Source organism: Quercus lobata, chromosome 2 (genome assembly GCF_001633185.2).
Source record: "Quercus lobata isolate SW786 chromosome 2, ValleyOak3.0 Primary Assembly, whole genome shotgun sequence".
Taxonomy (NCBI): Eukaryota; Viridiplantae; Streptophyta; class Magnoliopsida; order Fagales; family Fagaceae; genus Quercus; species Quercus lobata.
Window position 1 is genome coordinate 42,486,036 of NC_044905.1, and position 12,983 is coordinate 42,499,018.

Below are 12,983 nucleotides of genomic sequence, written 5' to 3' on the forward strand. Positions count from 1 at the left end.
AAAAGGGAAAGCGACTTTTTATTGAAATGTATGATGCTCAAAAAGCCAAAGACTCATTCTCAATATTGAAATATCAAAAATTTCAAGCATCGATCTCAAAATGAGATGTATTTTTCAAAAATGATCAAATGTTATGATTTGTAAAGAAGCCAAATGAAAAGTTTCTAAGATTTGTAATCATTTTCTTGTGGGAGGTCATATATGTTTACTTCTATAATTGAGATAGATCACTTGACTTAGTACTGGTTGTGTATGACTTGATTGAATTGATCATTGAAACTTCACTCTGGTCTAAGGACTATTCCACATTTGATACTCACCCATAACACACAAGTTTTAGTTCAATTAATGTTTATTTCATCTGTGTGATTGTACATGATCAAATGTAATGTGTATGCTCAATTGCTTGCCGATCAAATCCAAAAAGATTTTTGAGTATTTTATATGTTCTTGAAAGTGTTTTTATGCTTTTGTGCTTTAAGTTTTTGTTCAAAATGCATTTTTGTGTTGTTCTTCAAAAACTTGTTTAGAGGCATTTTCGTGAGAAACTCGCAACTAAGCACTTCCCACGAAAAGAGTTTAAGGCAAAAACTGGAAAACACAAAATTTCAGATAGAGACTTTCGTGACTGTTTCGCGACTAAAAGCTTCCTACGAAAAGCTTTGTGCTTCAGATGTGTTTTTTGAGAGTTATTTCTTGAGTATCTAACCTGCGAAAAATGCGTGTTTTCAGTTTTATATGGCTAATGTGACAGATTTTTAAAACACTCTTTAGTGCCCTCTCTTTGCCTCACTCGAACCTTTCTCAAACCCAAATTGATTCACTCAAAACCCATCAATTTCAAGTTCAAATCTCTGTAAAATCTCTTCAAAGGTATGTTTCTTAACAATCTTTTCACTCTTTTCTAGATTATGCAGAAAAATTCTAGGTTTGTCTTGAATTGGGGATTTTCGAAAAAGGATTGTGTTTATTGATTTTGGGCAAAATTTTTTCAAAATCTTGATTGGGCATTGCTCCATTTGACTTGATTGTATCTACGTTAGCCCCTTGTGGCAATTTGGACTTGTATTTAGGCATATTTTCATATGTTCATGCATTGTCCATATGTGTAGTGTAGTGTTGCATTCCATGTGTTTGACAAAATGCTCAAATGGCATTTTTGAGTTGCTTTGGACTCAAATGAGTTCCAATTTTTAGGTTTACCCTTGATTGAATATGTTTAACATATTTTGATCTTTGGGTGTGCGTTTTACATACTTTGCCCAACTGTGCCTCACCATGCCTTGCCATGCATCACCTAGGCACACATCATGCACACCACATGCACACTAGATGCACACACATACACAGTTGCTATTGTTTTGCATTTTGGTAATATTCATATGGTTTAGCATTTGAAGCATGTTTTAACACTGTTGTGTTCTGTTTTAAGTCTTTGTGCTTATGTTTTGGACTAACATGACACTAATCAAGTTTGTGTTTTGTTTTTGTGTTTTTGCACTTGTTTCTTTCTGTTGTGTTTTTTCTTGTGCAAATGTCTCCAACCAAACACTCTACTTCCAAGAAATCTTCCAAGTGTCCTCACACGGACTCCAAAAACTTCAAGTCCATTAAGGCAGACCTAGCCTATAATGATTTCTACAAACAAGCAACAATCATCATGGAGAGGGTTGTTCGATTGGATACTCTTGAGGACACTTCCATCCTTAATATTTTCAAGGAGAGGATGTGGACAAAGCTGCTAAATCCGAGTGGCAATGTGTACTCGGAAATCATCAAAGAGTTCTTTTCAAATGCTAGTGTGGATGGAGACCACATTAACTGCTGGGTGCATCACAAAGAATTTGTGATTACAAGGGACTCAATCCAAGATTTCCTAGAAGTTCGTCCACCTTCTTAGTCGATTACAGTGCAATATGATGATCGATTGGAATCTATTGAGCCAATGGTGAAGGTTCATGGCGGCTCGCTACACAAGAAATCAATGAATACCATTCCATTCAACGCGAAAATGAGGACATTAGCATATATCATGATCCACAACTTGTATCCAGTCACCAACTTGACAGCTTTGTCCGGACCAAGGACCATCTTCCTATATGATCTCTACACACATAAAGAGATTGATATCTGTGGACACATCTTCCATCTTCTGACCAAGAGCATTACAAAAAGGAACTCTAAAACTATCATGCCCTTCCCCACTCTCATCATGGGTCTCCTTGCCAAGACAAAGCTCAAGATTCCAAGCGGTCTCACCATTGTGCCAAGAGATTATCCCATTGGTGCAAACACTGTGACTAGAAGTAGAGCTCACATCACTGGACCTAAAACCGGTGTCTCTCAAATACCGAAGGATAATGTTGAGGAAGAGGGTGGAGATACCGAAGAAGAGATTGACAGATTCACCTCATCACCAAAAAGTTCTACTCCAACATCCTCTCATGCTCAAGAACTTGATTGTCTAGATCACCTCATGGCATGGATAGAACAGATGTATAGCATGCTCGAATCCCATGTGCAGCATACCTCCGATCAGTTTGCGTACATCTAGGGGTAGATTACTGCACTATCTTCACAGATTGAGGACATGTCGATTGCGCAAGGATCCGATTCAGAGTTAGATCAGTTTTAGCCTTTTTGGCCATTCCGGTCAAAAAGGGGGAGAAAATTTTAAGGGGGAGTATGCACAGTTGAGGGCGAGCAGTACATAGTATTGGTTTATTGTTGGTTGTTTATGTTCTTTGTTTGGTTTAAACGTTAATAGTTTTCACAACTCTTGGATAGTTTATTACTTTCCTTTAAAGCTTAAGTACTTTGGTTTTAATATTCAGTTTAAGATTCAGTACTTGTGTTTATTTCATTGCATTGTAGCATTTTTTGTACTTTTAGATGTTGCTAAACTATCTTTAGTACCACCCTCTTGTACCCTTGTAGGATCTTGTATCCTTGATGCAAATACTTCATGTATTTTGCATTGGTTGTGTGTTGGACATGCAATTGATTCTCAGATTGGTCTTTATTGCAGTGTGTGTCCGGATGATCATTTACTAGCTAAATCATCATTGTAGTCATTCTTTAATGATTGTTCTTGTATGATCAAGATATGCTTAACTGTCTATATAGTGTTTATTACCTTGATCGCATTTTACTTGCCTATATACGTATCGTGTATTCAACTTGTCATAAGCTTAATGAAAGTTTTGTTTGTGTGCGAGTATTTCAGGTTATAGGTATATATATGCAAGTGCTTCACAGCTTTTAGATTAGGTGTGAGTGAGTTTTGTCATTGTTCCCAAACTCACGTTTAAGTCTAGAGTCTGTTTTAAGGGTTTTGTCACGGAATAGCCAAAGGGGGAGATTGGAAAGTTGTAATTTACGATAAGTTTATGTTGGCTTTAATTCCATGCTAAATTTGATTGTAATTTTGTTCAATCTTATGTACCCTGTATTTTAAGTGGGATTTATTTGTAAGGGTTGTGTGAGAGAAAGAGAGAGTGTGTGAAAACTCAAGGCAATTGAAGACTAAAACAGTTTTCGTGAGTAGCTCGCAAGTAGGCTTCCCGCGAAGTGAAGCATGTGCCCTACATATGACTGGAATGTGAAGAGTTAGGATAGGATAGAGACAGTTGGTTTTCGCGAGTGTCTTGCGGGTAAGGCCTTCCCACAAGATACCTGCGAAACATTCTGTTTTGCTGAACTATCATATTTGATACACACTATCTGTACCCACACTATATATACCCCCATTACCCACAGATGTTAAGGAGTGCTTTTGAGAGAAAACCCTAGCCACTATCCTTGAGAGTTCGAGATTGTTATACCCACATTTCTCTACACAATCTATTGTAGTTTTTCCTTAACTCTTACCTCCCCATTTTCATATCCTTGAGAGGTTGATAGCCTAAACACTTACCACACCCATTCTGAATGTCAAGTGAGGTTTTGGTGCTGCTGGGAAGCATTGGAAGAAGCCAAGCTTTGGCGGATGCAATTGGGCGTATTACAGGATTCAGAGAGCTAGACAAGACACAGTTCTGAGAAGTCTTGTTGGAGTAGGAGCTTGGAGGGCTTAGATGCATTGGGTAGATTAGGCTTGGAGGGTCTCTTGCTACTCGTGTATCCCAACTGATTGTCTAGTGGATCGATTTACCGCTTGGAGGGCGGCGGAGAGGTTTTACATCTAATACTTCGGTTTCCTCTTCGATAACACATTGGCGTGTTATCTTGTGTTTGTATTCTTCTTCCCTACTCTTTTAGCTTTCATTTTACTATTGTGTTTTAATGATTATTGCTTAGAGTAATTATATTGTTTATCCGCTCGCATTTACTCTGTTCCGCACTTAGTATAAGTTAGAGTAAAATCAATTGAGCCATAATATTTAATTTGGGGGTCTAAACAGCTCTTGTGTTTTTTAACACATTTGCGTGCTTTCATATTGGAACATACTTCTTTTGCCATTTTTATTATTCAATCAAAACAAAAATTTCAAAGATAATTTTAAATTAATTAAACCCAATATATACATACACATGATCGTAAAGAATTCCAAAAATAAAAACAACAATCTCTAAAAGCCTCTGCCTAATACAATCACTATTTATTTATTTTAGATTGTGCGTTCTTTAGTTACTTTTCCTTTTATGTTTCATCAAACATTTTCTAATTGACCAAAATATCTCTCATATATGTTAACATTAAACATGATAATAAAACTTTACATACCTTTCGTTTTGAAGGTGCTCCAAGAACCAAATTCAATGCAAGATACTATATAGCAGAGTGATGTTGGAAGAATAATCCCAAAAAAAAAAAAAAAACTATTTAAAATATAATATAGGAATAAAAAGCTGAGTTGAAATTGTAACAAATAATCCCTAAAAAAAAAAACTATTTATAATATAATATAGGGTTATGGATTTCTAATAAAATTTGGTTATATAATTTTTTTTAAAGGATGAATATGTTGGTGGAGTCCATTTTATATAAAATTTAAATTTTATTGAAATTAAAAATGATATATATTTGTTAAATCTCATTTGATATAATTATAGAGTTTAAATCCTATTGAAATTATAAATTCTAATCAACGTTAATATAAAAAAAAAAATGAAAAAAGAAGAAGAGAAAGAAAACGTAATTGATAGATGTAAGGACCAGATTTAAGTTCTTAGCCCAAAAGATAGATGGACTCAGGCCCAACAAGCCCAGAACAATGAATTTGTAGAAAGTGGGTTGAAAAACTGGGCTAAAATGAGTTGGACAATAAATAAAGTAGGCTCAAATGGCAAGAATAGGAAGATATATTGATTTAAAGTAAAGAAAATCGTCCTCGGCACAATTCGAGGAAATCAGTTCTTATATATTTCTCACAAGTTTGATTACAACTTTGGTTCCTGATTGCTATAGTGTTTCTCTCTTTTTCTCGATCCCCTTCTCTTAGTGCCTTTCTCTCCTTTTATACTCCATTCCCCTTTCATCTTTACCCTCCACGTTTAGGCTAGATGGTTGGTGTTGATACTTGTCCCATTAGCACATTCCTGAAGTCTATATATAGTAGCTGTAAAGCTGAAAACCATTGTTTAGGTATTACCTCCACATTAATGTGGCTAGAAGTTTAGTTGCAAAGCATTCAATGCAGTGGTAGTATCTTTCTCCTTAGATATTTTAAGACTTCTCCCTGTCCTATATTTCTGTAATGCTTATCCGTATCAACAGAGTTTCCTAGAATGTTCCACTGGACGGCAGACCACCACTTCGAACCTCGACTTTGGTTAGCCGATGAGGCATTCATCCTCAAACCACCCTTATGGGTTCTTATGACCAAAACTAACTTCTTCATTTACCAACACGGACTCCTCTGACAATGTTTACTTCTCCTCGGATGACTTTACATCCCCGGATTGGGCCTCAGGCCCAATATATACATAGGTGATGAGCTTTTGGGCCTAATACCCCTATAATAGATATAAGGAAATATGGTAGATTTAAAAAAAAAAAAATGTTATCAATGTAGAAATTATCAAATTAGTGGAAATATATTCCACCTTTCGGGATAGATTTATATTAATGGATTTATTATATAGTTTGTTAGGATTATCTAAAAATTCCCTGATTAGGTAATAATTTAGGTCTCCTTTGAATGTTCAAATAGTGTATAAAACACCTTGAACGTTTAGACCCCCAATTTACAAATTACCAATTCAAGCTTATTATTAAACAATATATGTGCGGAAAATGAACATAAGCTTATAACAAAATTGATAAACAATCTAAACCAAATAAAATCACATCCACGGCAGAAATTAAATGGCAAAGATTAAGGGAAGAGAGGTGCAGACACAAGGACAACACAACAATGCGTTATCGAAGAGGAAACCGAAACCTTTGGCGTAAAACCTCTCCGCCGCCTTCCAAGTGGTAAATAATCCACTAAAGAATGAAGTTGGGATACATGAACAGCAGAAGACCCTTTAAGCCTAATCTACCTAGTATACCTAAGCCCTCCAAGCTTTTTGCTCCAACGAGGTTGCGCCGAACATTTGTCTTCTTTAGCTTACTAGATTTCGCTATAACCCATAGCATCAACCAATATCAATTGGTCCCTTCCTAACTGCTTTCCAAGCACCAAATAGCCTTCTTACAGATATGGGTATGGTGAGAAAAGGTTTTGGTTAATGTACCTCTCAAGGATGTAATAATGGAGAGGGTGAGAGTTGAGGAATTTGAAAAGTCACTATATAAGATTGGAGATGAGTCAATCTTGTTTTTTTCTAGGGTTTCTCTCTCAAAATTCTCTCTGGAAGCTCTCAATATTTTGTAGGTATAAGGGATATTTATATTGGAGTGAGAAAGGAATACGAAGAGTTAGTTTTTCCATAACAGAGTAGACTAGTGACTTGGCCTTGTGACTTGACTGAGTCACAAGTCCAAGCCACGAGTTAACTGAATGGCTAGTCTGGACTTTTTGACCTGTAGTGCTACAGCTGGCATGACTGTTTAGGGCAAAATTTGCCAAACAGTGAAAATTCTGAAAAATTTTAGACGGACAGCACGCGTTCAAACTTATTTAGTTAGTTAGACTGTTTTTGAAAGTCGAGTTTGCCAAACTCGACTTTGGGCTGGAATACAGACACAATAGTGGCGTTTTTTTTAGTGGCGTTTGTCAAAAACGCCACTATAGGTTTCCTATAGCGGCGTTTTCTATAAACGCTGCTATAGCCACTAAAAAAACGCCACTATAGTGTTCGTTTTTCAGCCCAAAGTCGAGTTTACCAAACTTGACTTTCAAAAACAGTCTAACTTACTAAATAACTTTGAACACATGCCACGCACCTAATTTTTTCCCACAAATAATCCATTTGGCAATTTTTTCCACTGTTTAGCTTCTATCCATGCTTCACTCATGTGCATCATCTGGCAGCTTGCCAGTCACGAGCCACCTGCGAGATCTAGTCGCGAGTCCCTACTTCAGTGCACATTCTTGAGTATTTCTTCACACTCTTTCACATACTACCCTTACATGATTCCCACCTAAATACAGGATTTCTAAGTGCTGAATTACAAGCAAATTGGTACGGAATAAAGCCATCAAGATGGTTAATTAAATTCAACCTTACATCCTTTAAGTATAGTGGTTGTATAACACCAAACAACTAAATTTAATATTTTTAAAAGAAATTTAATAAATTTTTTGTAATTTGGTACTATAAAACCGAAAGAATTAAATCAAATTAAAAAATATAAATAAAAAATGCTGATATAATTATAGAGTTAAATCCTATTGAAATTATAAATTCTAATCAATTTTAATATAATAAAAATGAAAAAGAAAAAGAAAAAGAAAAGAGAGAAAGAAAATGTGACTGATAGATGTAAGGAAATATAATAGATTTTTTTTTTTTAATTTTTTAAATGACATCACCGTAGAAATTATCAAATTAATGGAGTTATATTCCCTTTTTTGGGATAGACTTATATTAATGGAGTTATTATATAGTTTATTAGGATTATCTAAAAATTTCTTGATTAGGTGATAATTTAGGTTTCTTTTAAGTATAGTGGTTGTATGGCACCAAACAACTAAATTTAATTTTAAAAAAAAAATTAATAAAATATTTCAATTTGGTGCTATAAAATTGAAAAAAAAATAAATCCAATTAAAAATATAAATAAAAAATGCCGATGAGGAAATTGTGGAGAGATCAACTAAAAGTTAAAAGTTTTGGTCATATATATATATAGGGTAATTCTACGGTACTCACTAGTTAGCAATCTGCTATACCAGGTTATCAAAATAATCACATTTGATGGTTCCATCATCACATTGTGTAGTTCTAACATTACATGTGACAATTTTTTTGTCACATTTGGTTGTTTCCTTCATTTTTTTTTTTTCAATGGTTTCATTTTCACATTATGCAATTCCCTTATTTTTGGTGGTTCTTTTGTTACATTTGGTGGCTCCCCCTTTTTTTTTTTTCTCATATTTGATAGTTCAATTCACACATTGTGTAGTTTTAACATTATATGTGACAGTTCTATTGTCACATTTGGTGGTTCTTTCTTTTTTTTTTTTTCTCACATTTGACGATTTCATTCTTATGTTATGCAGTTTCAACATCACATGTGACAATATTTTTGTCAAATTTGGGGTTCATTTTTTTTCTCATATTTGACAATTCCATCCTTACATTATGTAGTACTAATATCACATGTGACTGTACTTTTCTCACATCCTTTATTTTTTTTTTTCACATTTAATGGTTCCATTCTCACATTGTGCAACTCCAACATCACTTGTGACTGTTCATTTGTCACATTTGGTGGTTCTTTTATTTTTTTCTCACATTTGATGGTTCTATTGTCACATTTGATAGTACCAATATCACATTTGACAGTACTTTTGTCACATTTGGTAATTCCTTTTTTTTTTCTCACATTGTGATGATTCCATCCTCACATTGTGCAGTACCAATATCATATGTGACTGTACTTTTGTCATATTCGGTGGTTCCTTTATTTTTTTTCTCACATATGATGGTTCCATTGTCACATTAGGCAGTACCAACATCACATCTAACTGTACTTTTGTCACATTCAGTTTACCCTATTTTTTTCTCACATTTGACAATTTCATTGTCACATTGGGCAGTACCAACATCATTTCTAATCATACTTTTGTCACATTTGGTGGTACCATTATTTTTTTCTCACATTTGATAGTTCCATCATCACATTGGGTAGCACCAATATTACATTTGACCGTATTTTTGTCACATTCAGTAGTACTCTTTTTTTTTTTTTTTTTTCTTGCATATGAAAGTTCCATCGTTACATTGAGCAATACTAACATGACAACTAACCGTACTTTTGTCACATTTTGTTGGACAATTATTTCTTTTTCACATTTGACAATTCTATTGTCACATTGGGTAGTACCAACTTCACATTTGACTATACTTTTGTCACATTCAATGGTACCTTGATTTTCTCTCACATTTAACAGTTTATTGTCACATTGGGCAATACCAACATGACATTTGACTGTACTTTTGTCACATTTTGTGGCACCATTATTTTTGTTCATATTTAACCATTCCATCGTCACATTGGGTAGTATCGACATCACATATGACCACACTTTTATCACATTCAATGGTTCCCTTATTTGTTTTCTTACATTTGATGGTTCTATTGTTCACATTGGGTAATACCAACATCACATGCGACCAAAATACCCCTTAAACTCTAAAAAAATACTGGGATATCTTTAGAACCTAAAAAATTACTGAAATACACTTAGAACCTAAAAAATGACCGAAATGACCCTAAACCTAAAAAATGACCGAAATACCCTTAGAACCTAAAAAATGATTGAAATGACCTTGAAACCTAAAAAATGACCAAAATACCCCCCAAAACCCTCTAAAATTACCGAAATACCCTTAGAATTCTAAAAAATAACCGTGATGCCATCGAAACCAAAAAAAGACTAAAATGACCCTGAAACCTTTAATTGCAAGACCAAAATGACAATAAGTTGTTGTATTTTGTTGTATTTAAAGATGATAAGTTATCTATAAAAAACTATCTAGTATACACACACATGCATGTATTTATGCATGTGTGTGGGAGGTTTTTCTTAACTAATATATTTATTACCACAACTCAGTGCCCTAGTGTTGAACTAAACCTTACGATTTAAAAATTTTTAAAGTTTTATTTTGTACTTCTAACAAAAAAAAAAAAAAAAAAAAAAAAAAAAAAAAAAAAACCTTAAGGTTGTGTTTGGATGACAACATTTGGATTTTAAATTAATGAATTTAAAATGCCTTGATTTGATATCCATTGATTTTAAAATTCCTTGTTTGGGACTTTTTATAGAACAAAGGATTTTAAATTCCATTGTTTGAATACCTAAATTTGGATTTGGATTTAGAATTGGATTTAAGATCATAAAATATTTTTTCCAATCACTATTTTTCTTAAACCTTCTACATTTTAATTTTAGTAACATTTTTAATATTTACATGAGGTAATGAAAAAGCCATTTTTTTTTAGAATAATGAAAATGCCATTGATAACCCAATTGACAAGATGATGACTAAAAATCTGTCATCATAGACAACTAATAATTTGCTATTAGTAACAACTTGGACTTGCAAAATTTGAATTTATCATATAACTAAAAATAATTTTTATTATTCCATCATAATTATTATCATTGGAGGGGACAATCATAATTGATCTAGATATTATGGACAATCATGGACATTCATGCAAAAGATTATCCTACACAAGAAGTCATTTTTTCTAGGTACAAGACTACACAACGTTGTGAAACCATGAATGCATTATTGAATAGATTTTTTGGATATGTAGACTAGGCTTAAATTTATCATTCATTAAGAAAGAAAAAGAAAAAGAAAATTCACTAAATCGTAAACAATCTCTCATTCATCATTTTATACAAATCATTGTCATTTGGGGGACCGAAAATAATCATGTGGTGGAATTTTTTCAACATTTTCTATAATTTTGGAATGTTGTTCCTTTTCCGTTGAAAGCACTAAATTTGATGCCAACTTGTATCACAAACGTTCCGACCAATTCGCCTACAAAAATTAGACACTAATGATAAAGAAGCAGTTTAAACAAATTATGTGAAAACTATAAAATTTACTTCCAAGAAATATATTACCAAAAAAGGTAAATTGGTGTTGAAAATATGTGTATACATGTGTTTAATAACATACATGCTGCAATCATGCCTGGAATATAAAAACTGTAAAATAAAATAAAATAAAATAACAACAACCAATAGCAATACATTAGAATGTTTAGACTTTCTCCACACACTACCAATTTTTGGTGGCTAGAACTAAACTAGATGCAAAGGTATTAGCTCACATAGAGAACCACACATTGAAAACCATGTTGCAACCAATCCTATAAAGGTAGCTGTGCCATTCACCTATTACGTTTGCAAAGACATTTTCTCTTTTCCCACTTAAGCATGGAAGAAATATAACAATTACAAGCAATCTTAGAAAGAGTGAAGCATGCAAACAAGAAATGTTTTTGCTGAATCCCTTTCCTCACCCTTCAGAATTACAAATTCAATATTGAGAAACAAATTTTCTCTCTTCATTACTTAGCATATAAGAACTATAAAAACAAAATTTGAGAGTAAAAGGCTTCACATGCATATTGTTCCTCAATCATTCAGAAAATCACACTAAATTCACTCACAAGTCTTGTAGAATTTGGCAAAGAAAATTGTGTGAAATTGAATAATATGCAGAACTTCTTCAAGCTAGAGGAGGGCAGTTCACAAACCAACTTGAGCAAATTTTTATAGCCAAAATTTTGATCATGTGAAATTTTCCAAGTTGTTTGTTGTAAGATTAAATATGTTGCTTGATGAACTGTTATATTCTATAGGATGATTGAATCTTAGTATGTTTGTTGTTGCAGCTTTACAAATTTGATGCTATAATCAGAACAACTTCTATTGCTATGTAGCAGACGGGGAATATTATTTTTTTTATAGGCACGACTAGAGGATTTGGCTTACAAAGATGCTAAAGAGAAGTTTAAGGTTGCAACAAAGCGTTGTTGTCAGCACTTGATCTTAGTGACAAGAAGGGTACTCACAAGGGAGGAGGAGGTGGGGCAAGCCAAGGATAGGGAAAATCCAAGGCTAAAAGGAAGAAAAAGAATCACATAAAGACAAAGGAATTGAAGGTGTCACATACTGGTTATTTTTCTGTTTCCTCTTTATGGTAGTACAGTTGTCCAAATCTACACGTATATAAATTCACCAAAAAAAAATGGAGAAGGGGCAGGAACAAAAAGTGGGAAACATGTTAAATCACAACGTAAGATGGCAGAAATTGTAGAAATATACTTGAATTGGATTCTAAAAACTTAAGATATGGAGGAACTAGAGTTAAAAGGTGAAACAAAACTGAAAGATAGTGTAAAAGAAATGGATATTTTAGAGGAACCAAGTTTGGAAAATGTGGATCAAGGTTACATGAATAGTAGTAATAAGGATCTGTAAGAGTAATAAACTGGTCTAATATATTTGAAATACAACAGACATTGAATGTAGGCACTTACTGAAAAAGATTATCACAATAGCTAGTTAATTGCATATAAAGAGAATTGTGAACCTCAATTGTCTTTCCTTCTTACTTTGCCATAGTTTCAACCTCTGCGTAGGGTTTGAAATACTAATTGTTAAACAAAATTCAAGCAATTTCGTTATACTGATTACAGTAGATCTGGATAATTTATGGGTGGAGCTATGTTATAGGGTGTGGGGCCATGCTATGGGACTTCTGACTCTGCCCCTGCTGTGGGACTTTTGACAAACGAATCCCACACAACTCTGCAGAGTTGCACCCTACCCCATGTATGTGTGTTGTTTGCTGTGTGCATAAGTTGGGCTCGAGCTGTACGTCAAAACAAAATA